Source organism: Leopardus geoffroyi, chromosome A3 (assembly GCF_018350155.1).
Source record: "Leopardus geoffroyi isolate Oge1 chromosome A3, O.geoffroyi_Oge1_pat1.0, whole genome shotgun sequence".
Classification (NCBI taxonomy): domain Eukaryota; kingdom Metazoa; phylum Chordata; class Mammalia; order Carnivora; family Felidae; genus Leopardus; species Leopardus geoffroyi.
In genome coordinates, this window is record NC_059336.1 from 135,854,651 (window position 1) to 135,867,466 (window position 12,816).

Below are 12,816 nucleotides of genomic sequence, written 5' to 3' on the forward strand. Positions count from 1 at the left end.
TTCCTTCAGCCCTTTATGATGAACTTGGCCTCAGTGGGGGGTCTCACCAGTGTTTGGGTCTCCTGAGTCTGTCTTCCATGCAGCCCCAGCCATAGTTGGCTTCATGGCCACTTTCAGTTCTGCAGCCCTTGGATCCTCCTCTCTGGGGGCTCACAGACTCTCAGGGCATGTGCCAATGTCAAGGAACTGAGAACAGTCGAGAAAGCAGATGTGGGGGCACCTGGGTGGCTCAGTTGGTTGAACATCAGACTCTTGATTTTGCTCAGGTCACGATCTCCTCGTCGTGAGACCGAGCCCCAATCCACACCCAGGGTGGAGCCTGCTTGGGATTCTCTCCCGCTCTGTCTGTGCCCCTCCCCCGCTCGTGTGCACGTGCCTTCTCTCTCTCAAAAATAAACACACTTAAAGAAAGGAGATGTCAAGGCTTCCTTTGCTCAATCGTTCTGCGCAGCCTGGTTTATTTTGACAAGACTTTATTTTGGGTTGGTTCAGAGAGGTTCGAGGTCGCGACCAGAGAGACTGGTGTTCTTGATGTCCCCTGGGGGTAGTTCGGGGGCAAAGCCTGGAGCAGGAAGTTGGGGGGCATGGGCCTCAACATGTCCAACCTTATTTTTTCCTCTCTGGAGCAAGCAGGATCTTCCGCTTGCCTACTGGATTCTAAGTTTCGCCATCACATAATTCGGTGTACGTTTTGCTGGGTTGTCGCTGGGTCCTTTCAGTCTGGAAACTCACGTCCTTGAGTTTTGGGAAATTTTCTCTTGGATTGTTTCCTTGATGAATTCTCCTCACTCTTTTCTCTTTATTTTTTTTCAAACGTAGTTTATTATTTACATGTTGGAAATCTGCTGTGAGGTTTTTAAATTCTAAAAGCGTTCTCTTTCTCCCTCCCTTCCTTTATCCCTCCCTTGCCCTCTTCCTTTCTTCCTTTTCTTATCTAAATATTCTTGTCTTAAAAAATAATGTGTTTTCTTTTTTCAATGCTAGGTCTTTACTTCTCTTTTTGAGACGATCAACTGTGCCTTGTTTTAAAGTTCTTTTTATAGGGGCACCTGGGTGGCTCAGTCTTGTTAAGCGTCCGACTCTTCATCTTGGCTTGGGTCACGATCCCACGGTTCGTGAGTTCGAGCTCCACCGTGGGGCTCTGTGCCGACAGTGCGGAGCCTGCTTGGGATTCTCCGTTTCCCTCTCTCTCTGCCTCTCTCTCTCTCTCTATCAAATAAATAAATAAACTTAAAAAAAAATGAGGCTCTTTTTAGAAAGTCACCATTTCTTCTAAGGTGGAGTTCTGTTTATTTGCACCTTCCCGGTAGGATGCTTTCCTCAGGTTCTGGTAACCTTGGGAGCGGCTCACGACTGATGCGTAAGACCGAAAACTTCGTGTGTAGCTTTTGGTCTCATGGAGTGAAGCTCTCACCTTCTGGATTCTTGCCGTAGACACCCAGTGACCTCCGGCTCTATTTTCCCTGCCCCCTGTTCCTCTTTAAAGTGCAGATATCATAACAACTCTTCCTTGTGGAAAATCTCTGTCGCAGGACCAGGCAGGGCTGATGTTGGAGTGGTTAGCACCATGAATTCAGCCAGGACAGCATTATTTGATTTTACTTAAATACAAACAAACTTTTCAGCACCGTGATCTTTAGACAACTGAAGGGTGGAGCCTTCGGAGTCACAGCCTGTCCACCTGTGTCAGAGTCTCTCCGCCCCCCAACCAGTCTTCTTCTCCAGTGGAGTAAGGGGTTCCCACCAGGAGCTCACAGTGTAGGTACAGAGACAGAAACACACACCATCCACGTCATCGCCACACTTTCTGTGGCTGGTGTAGACGGTTAAGACAAACCAGGGTATGGTTTATGTTGCCCGGGGCGTGGCAAGAGTGGCTTCAGAGATGGAAGCAAAAACCTCATACATAGGTTTCACCTCGTTCATAGGTTACACCTATTTCATAGGTGTAAATACATGTTAGGCTGGATTGACATGAACACTTCTTGCCCAACCTTGTGCCGTGCTGTTCAGTGCCGTGTCGCTTGCCCTATTCGGTAAAGTGCTTTGACGCACTCATTTGCCTAAGTGAACTGATGTTAGGGTTCTTGTGGGCGTATACTAAGATACACAATATCTAATTTGGACCAGGGTGTTTCGTTTGAAGACTGTGCATTGGTCTCAATCTACTTTGCAAGTTTTTATTGTTAATCTTGATTTTTTTTTTTAAAACAAAGTAACATATATAAGGCATTTGGGCAGAAAACTTGCAAGAAATTGCATTTGGTTGGATGCCTGCTTAGGACTTAAGTCACACTAGCTGTTTTCTATTTTGTCCGACGAAGACTTGAAAAATCAGTTCCCTACAGAGCAAATACATCGCATTTCCACTAGAGGGAGGAAAAGAGCCAATTTTAAATATTTCCAAGGGAGCCGTGTCCCTCCACGGTCCTGTGCCGAGATAATCACTTCCCTCATTACACACAAACTGTGCTTGGAAAAACAACAGTGGTTTCTTTCATTTTTATTTAAATGTCTGCTCTAATGGGAGAACAAAGGACAAAACATGGAACGTTTCTGGGTCAAAGTAGCACGTCTTTAAAAGTGGCTAATTTCTTGCTTCAAGAATTCTAAATACAGCCCCGGGGTCAGAAAAATATTCAAAGAAAGACCTTAGTGATCAGAGGACTCAATCTCTTTCTTTAATAGTTGTGGAAAATGAGGCCAGAGAAAGGCTTCTGCTGCCCAGGGTCATATGATTTGTTAGCCGCAGATGCGGGGAGAGAGGAAGGTTTTCCAATCCTTCCTCCCGAACTCTTTGTAACATGGGAGACGGTTGTAAGCTAATCGGATGCAGTAAATATTATAGATACACACCTCCCTAGACATATTTGTGTACATGCATATGGATGTATGTATTTTCTTCCCTGTGAGGTTTATGATTTGAGATCTGGCACGAAGAAACATTCTGGGGTTTTTCTGTGTACTTGTTTATTTGCTTTTAAAACCTCCCTTTCCTTATATACTCTAGACGCAAATGGCACTGCTCATGTTGGGTGCGGCTAATGGATTCCACAAGGTCCAAGCTCTTGTAATTACTGACCAATCACCAAAATACCACGGTTTAGAAAACACATCGTAAACTCTCCTGTGAAGTCTCCAAGATTTTTATTAACATGCATGACATTAATGGTTGTGCTGATGTTGCCATAATTGAGGGCGTGTCCCGTTTCTCTGAAATAATAAGGCATTTGGGGGAGCTATCAAATTTCACTTTTGGCTGAACCTGGTCTATAAACTTTCCCAAATGCAATGCATTTGGTGTTCATCTTTGAGGTAGGAAAGATTATTTTCCGAGTTTTAATTGGAAAAAAAAAAAACCACCCAAATATTCTATTCTGTAGTTGTTAAAAAAAAAAAGAAAAGCCACCGATGAATCTGGACGTGTTTGAAGGCGTAAAAGAGTATTTCTTTCAACGTTTTCTGTAGTCAAAACTTCTGTTAAGGAGTTTCCTCCATGCTGCTGAATATTCTGACTCATAGCTCGGGGCTGTTTCTACCTAGAGAAACTTGCATAAAAGATGAGGTTACCGTCCGGTAGAAGATGCAGAGATCTGCTTCTAAGAACGGCGGTCATTCTTTTAATAAAACAATCGTCTTCATTTCCTATGTGCATCAATAAGAGGTGATGGGTGCAGGAAGAGGCTGTGAGCAGAGGGAGGCGTCATTCCCAACCGAGTGGCTATGTGACCTTGCCCAAGTGCCTCTATTTGGAAAACAAGATCAGGCTGGAAGGGGTCCGAGAGCTTCCCACTTCTCCAGGCCATGACTTCACAACTGCATAATGGATTGGATCCACTTAGAGTCCTAAATCCCTTATGATTTTTATCAGCATCAGCACAGGATGTGTTGTTTGGTGCCCTTTCGTTGTCGTCTCAAGAACTTGGGAAAGGACGGTGTGGGCACGTACTGCATTACGTCACGCCTTGGTTCCCACAGAACCTTTAGGTAAGTTAGTCTTTTATTTGAAAAAGTCCCTTTAAGTTCCCTACGGAAATCTAACGTGACGTGGTGTGGCTGGCGAGGACCACTTCTCAGCAGTGCTGGCACCACTACTCGGCGGAGCCCCCATGTTGCTCCTTAGGAACTGCGCCGATGACCTCTTCACTGGTATTTCTGCCTACACACTACTGCCCCCTAGAGTCTCCTAGAGTCTCCTGTTTGCATAGCACCCAACCTGCTCCTTCCACGCCACCTCGTACATCCCACTCGGGGGTTCATTTTGGTCTTTTTTCTTTTTTTTTAAATTTTTTTTTTCAACGTTTATTTATTTTTGGGACAGAGAGAGACAGAGCATGAACGGGGGAGGGGCAGAGAGAGAGGGAGACACAGAATCGGAAACAGGCTCCAGGCTCTGAGCCATCAGCCCAGAGCCTGACGCGGGGCTCGAACTCACGGACCGCGAGATCGTGACCTGGCTGAAGTCGGACGCTTCACCGACTGCGCCACCCAGGCGCCCCATTTTGGTCTTTTTTCAAGTCTCTGTTTAGCATTACTCGTAAGAAAGGCCTTCCCCATCGTCTGGCCTAAACTACCATTCATCTTTATCTTCTCTTTAGCTCTGACTCGTCACTACAAGTCTCTACCTGTGTCTCTGTCTATGCCTGCGTCTCTGTCCACATTTGTTTGTTTGTTTGTTTGCTTTATTATTGAAAGACAGAGAGAGACAGAGCATGAGCTGGGCAGACAGAGGAGGAGACCCAGAATCCGAAGCAGGCTCCAGGCTCCGAGCTGTCAGCACAGTGCCCATGCGGGGCTCGAACTCATGAACCGTGAGATCATGACCTGAGTCGAAGTCGGACGCCCAACCGACTGAGCCACCCAGGCGCCCCTCTGTCCACATTTACATCTATCATATCCACATCCATGGCTCTATCTGTACCTGTATGCATATCTGTACGTGTATACCCATACCGTAACTACATACTTATATCCACAACAATATTTATATCCGTATCTATAACTGTATCTCTTTCCCTTTGCATGTCTACAACTCTATCGATAATATATACATGTTCATTTGTGCTTCTGTGCTAGAATGCACACTCCGTGGAGCCAGGGGCATTGTTTGCTCATTGCTGTAACCTCAGTGCCTAGAACAGTGCCCAGCAGATAACAGGAGTCCAATAAGTATTTGCCCAATGGATGAAGGATCTCCTGCCTGTCAGACCTGGGCTGGGATTTGAGTTTTGGCTGCTTTATGAGCTCTGTGGACAAGCTACTTAACTTCAGTGTGACTTCATTTTCTCATTTCTGCATCAAAGACATCATCCTTTTCTTCAGATTATCTGATGTGAGAGAGAAATCAGACACTACGATGAAAAGGAGCGATCAGTCCTTGCCCGGACAAGACAGTGTGTTACGGTTAATTCTCTTCCTTCTCCTTCTATCTTGCTGAGCATCTCTGGACTCTCACAGATGTCTGGGCTCAACGAAAAACACATCTCTTAATATTCACTGCTGAGTTATTTTGCGAGCTGGCAAACTGAGACTCTCCAGCCCTGGAGTCGTGTCAACATATACATTATTTTCCGCAGGAGGATTGCCGCAGCGCAGAGCAAATTTATCCGAGAGTTTACGCACGACGACGGTCCACATCTTTTCTCACAGTCAAGAACATTGGTGGCTTATTAGTGAATTTTACTAATAAAGAAAAATGAAGAGTTAAGAGCTACCCCTTTATCATCCAGGTAACAAGAGCTTAAGCATTTGCCCCGTGACCCAACACAAGAGACAGCCCAGCAGATTTTATAAACGAAAAACTTTCAAGAAGACCTGTTTCCATGTGTAGTTAAAAACCAACTTCTTTTCCAACAGAGAATGTTTGTCTCTTAGAAGTTGGAGGCACTGTAGTCGATGAAAAGAGCACGAAGCATCTGCTAAGTGTTTCACGTGCATTATTGTATGTGTTGTTCACATTAAAACCTAGGAATCATCTACTGCTGTTGTGATCGGTGAAGATACAGTCTTTGGAGTAGCAGGAAATCAAGCGACACAGGCACAAATTATTTTATAGCCGCAAAAAGTCTCCTTTAAGGAGCCAGTTCCATATTGTAAAGGTGAGCTGCGTTTGGCTGAGGACCGCGAAACCCAATCGAATGGACCTCGATTTCACGCATTTGAAGAAAAGGCCTCGTCTGAGTGTCGGGAAACGGCCAGCCTGGGGTTGTTCTTAATGTGAACCCGCGTCCCGCCTTCGCGTGAAGACCTTTGTCAGGCCTGCTTTTGGCTTCAAGTGGTCTTTCTCCATCGACTAAAATCTTCCTGGAAGATATCACACACGTCTATCGTATTTCCCAGAAGATCCCAGGTTCTCTGGGTCCGTATATATGAATTATCTAGAGTGCAGTTAAATGTCACAGAGTCATACAAGCTGTTTTAATTAATAGGATTCATAAGTGCTCACTGGAAGTCAGCACTATAGGATCCATTTTTTTTCGAGCTGACATTTATGCAGCACTCTTTAACATTTAAAATATATTGTCTCATTTTATTGTCCCAACAAGACTGTAAAGTGGTTGAGTAGGAGAGAGGTCTCTTCTTCCCTCCTCTCCTCCCCTCCCCCCTTCCTTCCTCCCTCCCTTTCTTTTCCTTCCCTCCCTCCCTCCTTCCCTCCCTCCTTCCCTCCTTCCTTTCTTTCCTTCCCTCCCTCCTTCCCTCCCTCCTTCCTTTCTTCCTTGCTTCCTTCCTTCCTTCCTTCCCTCCCTCCCTCCCCTCCCTCCCTCCCTCCCTCCTTCCTTCTTTCCTTCCTTCCTTCCTTCCTTCCTTCCTTCCTTCCTTCCTTCCTTTCTTTTTTCCTTCTTTATTACTTCTTTTTTTTCATGAAGAAATGGAAAGTCAAGTGGTATTTAACACGATGGAAAGTGCTGGAACTCTAGAGACCTAGGTAGCTTTTTCTGTGAGGTGTGGTCAGACCCCTCAAGAAAGGCACATCACCACCAGGTCAGGCTGTGATGGCGTGGGGTAGGATGCTGGCCGTCCCTGCTGAGGCTGCAGGCACTCCGCGGGGTCCTGTTTGCCCCCAGGGACACGCTGCTGGTGGAAGAGGAATCTGGAGACCAGGGTCCGGGGCCAGGAGTGTCATTAAGTAGCTGAATAAATTCGGAGGAATCGCCTGACTGCTGTGGTGTGCCATTCTCTCATCTGTTAGGGAGGGAGTTACATTTTGTTCACGGAAGCGTATGCCTGCAGCTGTCATTTCCTGCCGGTGGTGGTGCCGAACTCCTTACGAACATGAACTCGTTCAGTTTTCCGGACACCCTATGAGGCAGGTAACACGGTGACCCTCATCTTACTGATCGGTAAACAAAGACACAAGGGGGCTCAGGAGCCCGCTCGAGGCTGTGGGCCGGCTAGTGCCTGGCCGAGTAAGGACCCGGCTCTGAGCAGGGATTCAGTTCCAAGCAGCCTGGCTCCATAGCTTGGCTTTTCAATTCTATGCGCTCTCTCTCGCCCTCTCTCTTCTCTCTCTCTCTCTTTTTCAAAGTTTATTTATCTTGAGAGAGAGAGAGAGAGAGAGCACATGCGTGGGTGGGGTGTGTGGCAGAGAGAGGGAGAGAGAGAATCCCAAGCAGGCTCCACGCTGTCAGCACAGAGCCCGATGAGGGGCTCGATCCCACGGACCACGAGATCATGACCTGAGCTGAAAGCAAGAGTCACACGCTCATCCGACTGGGCCACCCAGGCGCCCCATCTGCGCTCTGCCTTTTGGTACCGGAGAGTGAGTCCCTTGGCGCCCTCCCATCTGAGGAGTACGATTAAATGAGATGAGATTTCGGCCAGCGTGGAAAGCTCCTCCTCTGATCCTTCGCATGGAGCCGCACACGCCTGTCTCTTGTCCCGCCTTCGCTTCAGGCAGGTGTCCCACTGGAAGCATCCACCGTGCCGTTCAGCCTGGACGAGGGCTCGCTCGTGGAGGCGGGCTCCGGCTGACACCAGGATTTGCGTTTCTGAACTCCTGGAGGTCTGCAGGCGGCCACGTGGGTGGGGGGCCGGCCCAGGGCTCCCTCTCTGTCCTCACGAGCACCTCTCCTGTCCTGTTGCCTCAAGCCACCTCTACTGATGACACCGAGCGGAGTCACCAGCCCCCAGCTCTGTCAGGATCACAGATTTGTAGGTTAAGAAGCAGCCGCAAGCACGCTTCCTCACTTGCTCACCCGTCTGCCCTCTCCCCGCCCCTGGAGTCTGGAACCTTCTCTATGCAAGAGACAGGGCCCTGAACCCACACCGAGGCCATTCAGTTCCCGCCCTTCCCTCTCCCCTCCCGTTTCAGTTCTCCTGTGAGGGGCACACAGGACGCTGGGACCTTTTCTCTGGAGGCGGTTCTTGGGCTTCTGAGGCTCTTTCTTTTTTTCAGGCAAAATACATCTTATTCCTTTAACTGTTGCTGTAGATCTGAATTTCCCGTATGCTGCTGGCCTTTGTCACCCCCAAGTTGGATGCGTGCTACACGGTATCCTCACCCTCTCTCTCTCAAAAAAAATTAACATTTATTTATTTGAGAGAGAGAGAGAGAGAGAGAGAGAGAGAGAACGAGTGGGGGAGGGGCAGAGAGAGAGGGAGAGACAGAATCCAAAGCAGGTTCCAGACTTTGAGCTGTCAGCACAGAGTCTGACTTGGGGCTCGAACCCACGAACTGTGAGCTCATGACCTGAGCTGAAGCTGGGCCCCTAACCCCCTGAGCCACCCAGGCGCCCTTCACCTTCTCTCTTAAACTCTGTCTCTCTGGTCAACCCAGGTCTGTGTGGTCCACGACCTCTCCTGCCTGGGGCTCCCTGGAGTCTGGGACACTTCCTCCTTTTTTGGCCCTTCCTGTGCCGTCCCTGTGTCCCTGATGTGAAATGACCTGTGTTTGTCTGTCACTTCCTGTTCTCTTTCTGTCTTCCCAGCTTTTAACTGGACACTCGCCTCCTGTCTGTGACTCTGTTCCAACCACTCACTCCATCCCCTAACTTTTCTGAAAACGACCTCGCTGGTTAAGAGCCGTCACTTGATCTCTTTTCTTTCTTCATGAGTAAAATAACTCCACACGGATATACGTTTTGTTTTCTGTGTGTTAAAACACATGGTAGCTTAATGCATGTTTTTTATACTTTGTTTTTTTTTTACTTAAAATGCATCTTGGAACTTTTTCACAAGAGAACACAGGTGTCTATTTAATCCATTTTCCTATCCATTTAGTGTTTCATTGTATGTGTAAATCCTAAGTTATGTAACAGATTCGTTTAAAATTTTTTTTAATTAAAAAATTTTTGTTATTATTTTTTCTAATCCAGGTTAGTTAACAAGTGGTGTAATGTTGGTTTTAGGAGTGGGATGTAGTGATTCATCACCTACGTACAAAACCCAGTGCTCATCACAAGTGTCCTCCTTAATGCCCATCCCCCATCTAGCCCATCCCCCACCCCCTCCCCTCCAGCCACCCTCAGTTTGTTCTCTGTATTTAAGAGTCACTTATGGTTTGCGTCCCTCTCTTTTTAGCTTAGCTTTCTTTCCCTTTCCCCTATGTTCATCTGTTGCATTTCTTAAATTCCACATAGGAGTGAAATCTCACGGCGTTTATATCTCTCTGACTTTGTTCACTTAGTACAATACGCCCTGGTTCCATCCGCATTGTTGCAAATGGCAGGATTTTATTCTTTTTGATGGCTGACTGGTAGTCCATTCTATCTATATCTATATATCTCTATCTATCTACATATATATGCCACATGTTCTTTATCCACTCGTCAGTTGATGGACATGTGGGCTCTTTAAATTCTTTTCTTTTTTCAATTCCAGTATCATAACATAGAGTGTTGTATTCGTTTCAGGGGTACAGGGTGGCGATTCAACACTTCCGTACATCGGCTGGTGCTCCTCACAAGGGGCCCTCCTTAATCATCTCTTAACACCCATCCTCCCCCCGCCTGCCTTTGGTGGCCACTAGTTTGCTCCCTATAGTTAAGAGTCTGTTTTCGTTTGTTTGTCTCTTTTGTATCTTTGTATTGAACATATTCTTGGTTGACTGACCATTGTTGCCAGCTCTTAGCTGTAATCATCAGGTGCAGCAAATGCACCCCAGTGTGTGTTTGCATGTGTGTGTGTGTGCAGGTGTGTGTGTGCAGGTGTGCACATGTGTGTGAGTATATGTGTATGCTTACATATGTTGGGTATTTCTGAGAGTATGTCTGTAGAATTAAGTGTGTAACAAAGTAACCACGGAGTCAAATAATATATTCGTTTTATTAATTTTTAATTTATTCAAAATTGACCGATTTAGCATCCAAAAATGTGTTCCAATTTAGTGACACCAACAGTGTATGACGTTCCCCCATCTTAATTTTTGCAAGTTGTAGAGGTAAACAATCCTACCACCTTGTTTTAATGTGTATTTCTAAAATATAAATGAAGCTGAGGAACGCCTGGGTGGCCCAGTCAGTTAAGCATCCGACTTCGGCTCAGGTCATGATCTGACGGTTCGTGGGTTCGAGCCCCTCATCGGGCTCTGTGCTGACAGCTCAGAGCCTGGAGCCTGCTTTGGACTCTGTGTCTCCCTCTCTCTCTGCCCCTCCCCCATTTATGCTCAGTTTCTCTCCCTCTCTCAAAAATAAACATTAAAAATTTTAAATGATGCCGAGAATCAACTTATGTTTCTAAGTGTTTTGTATTGCTTTTTCTGTCCACGTACTTCACCAAAGCATTCTGTTGGGCCTCTGTCTGTTTATAATATTGCTTTATGAGATTTCCTTATATGTTTAGGCATTAGTCCTATGTCATATGTGTTCTAAATATTTTGCCAGTTTGGTTTTGTGCTATTTTCTGTGTACAAGTATTACATTTTTTTATGTACTGAAATCTTTTCCTTAATGATTTCTTTATTTTCTAAAAAGACATATTTTAAAGTAGTTTTTCTATGGAGCACCTGGGTGGCTCAGCCGGTGAAATGTCCAAGTCTTAATCTCAGCTTAGGTGTTGATCTCAGTGTTGTGAATTCAAGCCCCATGTTGGGCTCCTTAAAAAAAAAAAAAAAAAAAAAGGTTTCCTTTTTTTTTTTTAACGTTTATTCATTTTTGAGACAGAGAGAGACAGAGCATGAACGGGGGAGGGTCAGAGAGAGGGAGACATAGAATCTAAAGCAGGCTCCAGGCTCTGAGCTGTCAGCACAGAGCCCGACGCGGGGCTCGAACTCACGGACCGCGAGATCATGACCTGAGCCGAAGTCGGCCGCTTAACTGACTGAGCCACCCAGGCACCCCAAGAAAGGTTTTCTTAACTCCACTATAAATGAGAGACATTTTACATCCTAATTTTCTTCTGGTTTGTGATTTTAATCCGTTTGAAATGATTTTAGTATTAGAATATGTATTTATTTTTCTCTTCCCCTATCTCATGAATTATTTTGATGGTAAGAGCTAAATTTTGCACTTCTTTGAAACCTACCTCAGATGTAGTAACATATTTGGCATATACGTGATACTAAATACTCTATTTATTGCCCCAACGATACATACTTGCTTTAATAAATATGAAACAGTACCACTGACGTGTAGGAACAGCTAACAAAGGAATAACAGCTACCGTTTGTTGGACAGTTACTATGTGCTGGGTGGATGCTTTACAAGATTCTACCCATTTTTAAGTCCTACAAGGTATGTATGCGTACTTATCTCGGTCTTACACATAAGGGCATAAATGATCTCGAGATCACACATCTTAAAAGTGGCAGAGCTTGGATCTGAATACGCGCTGGTATATCTTCAAAATCACGAGGTTTTCCAACATCCGTTGCCGTTGGTAACAGTGGAGAGAGGAGGTGAATGATGCACGGATATTTGAAGTCACCTCTTTCTGGCCCAGGAACTGGAATTTATAGTCCTACAGGCTCAGTCTTCACATCAAATATTTTATTGAATTGGATTTAAACCTCTTCACTGTCTCGTGAACCTGATGAGGTAAGACCTAGTAAATGCTTCGTGTTGGCTTTTGTCCCAGCGCAGTGGATACGAGCACTTTACTGTGATAATTTCCTCCTAATTGGTTGTAACGAATGCACTGCCATTCTGGAATTTGTCACTTACCGAAATGGACCCTAGCAAATGGACCATGTTCTCCATCTAAATGTAAATTCACACACACTAAAAAACAGCCTGGTGGAGACGCCAGCGAGGTAAAGGGAAAAGGTGACCCCGAAGGACACGCCTGAGTGGGCAGGAGGTGACCTAGTGAGAAGGCCACCTCGCGCTAAATCCTGTTTGGTTGAGGGAGGATGGCCAAAAAAGCAGGACTCTAGAATCCTCTGCCAGAAGTCGGTCTGTGTCTCCCGGGTTAGTCTTTCCTCTTCGTAGATCTGTTTTCTCGTAAGTGGAATGCGGAGGCTTGGTCGGGTCTGCGGTTTCCATGGCGAATAGTATTCAAACCACTGGGAGTGAGGGTCCCCCAGGGTGCCTCCAGCCGCCACATGCTGAGATCCCACGGCTCCTCCCCGTCTCCAGTGGCCCCAGATGCACCTGCTCTGAGGGAGGTCAGTGTGGCGAGCGCGGTGTGCATCGCAGGCCGTGGTTTTCCAGGACCTCCTCGCCGACCGGGGGCAAAACAGAAGAGTGGGGGAGGGTGTCATAAAGGGAAGCAGGGGGGAGGCTGCCTGGGTTAGTCTTGGCACGTCCAGGGAGCAAGTAAGCAAACACTCGAGGGGCAGCCAGCCCACTGAAGGGAGCTAATGTAGCGGAGGGCATAACGGAGGGCACCCGTGCCCCACGGTGGTGAGAACATGCGGTGCGCCCGCCTGCCCCAGTTGAG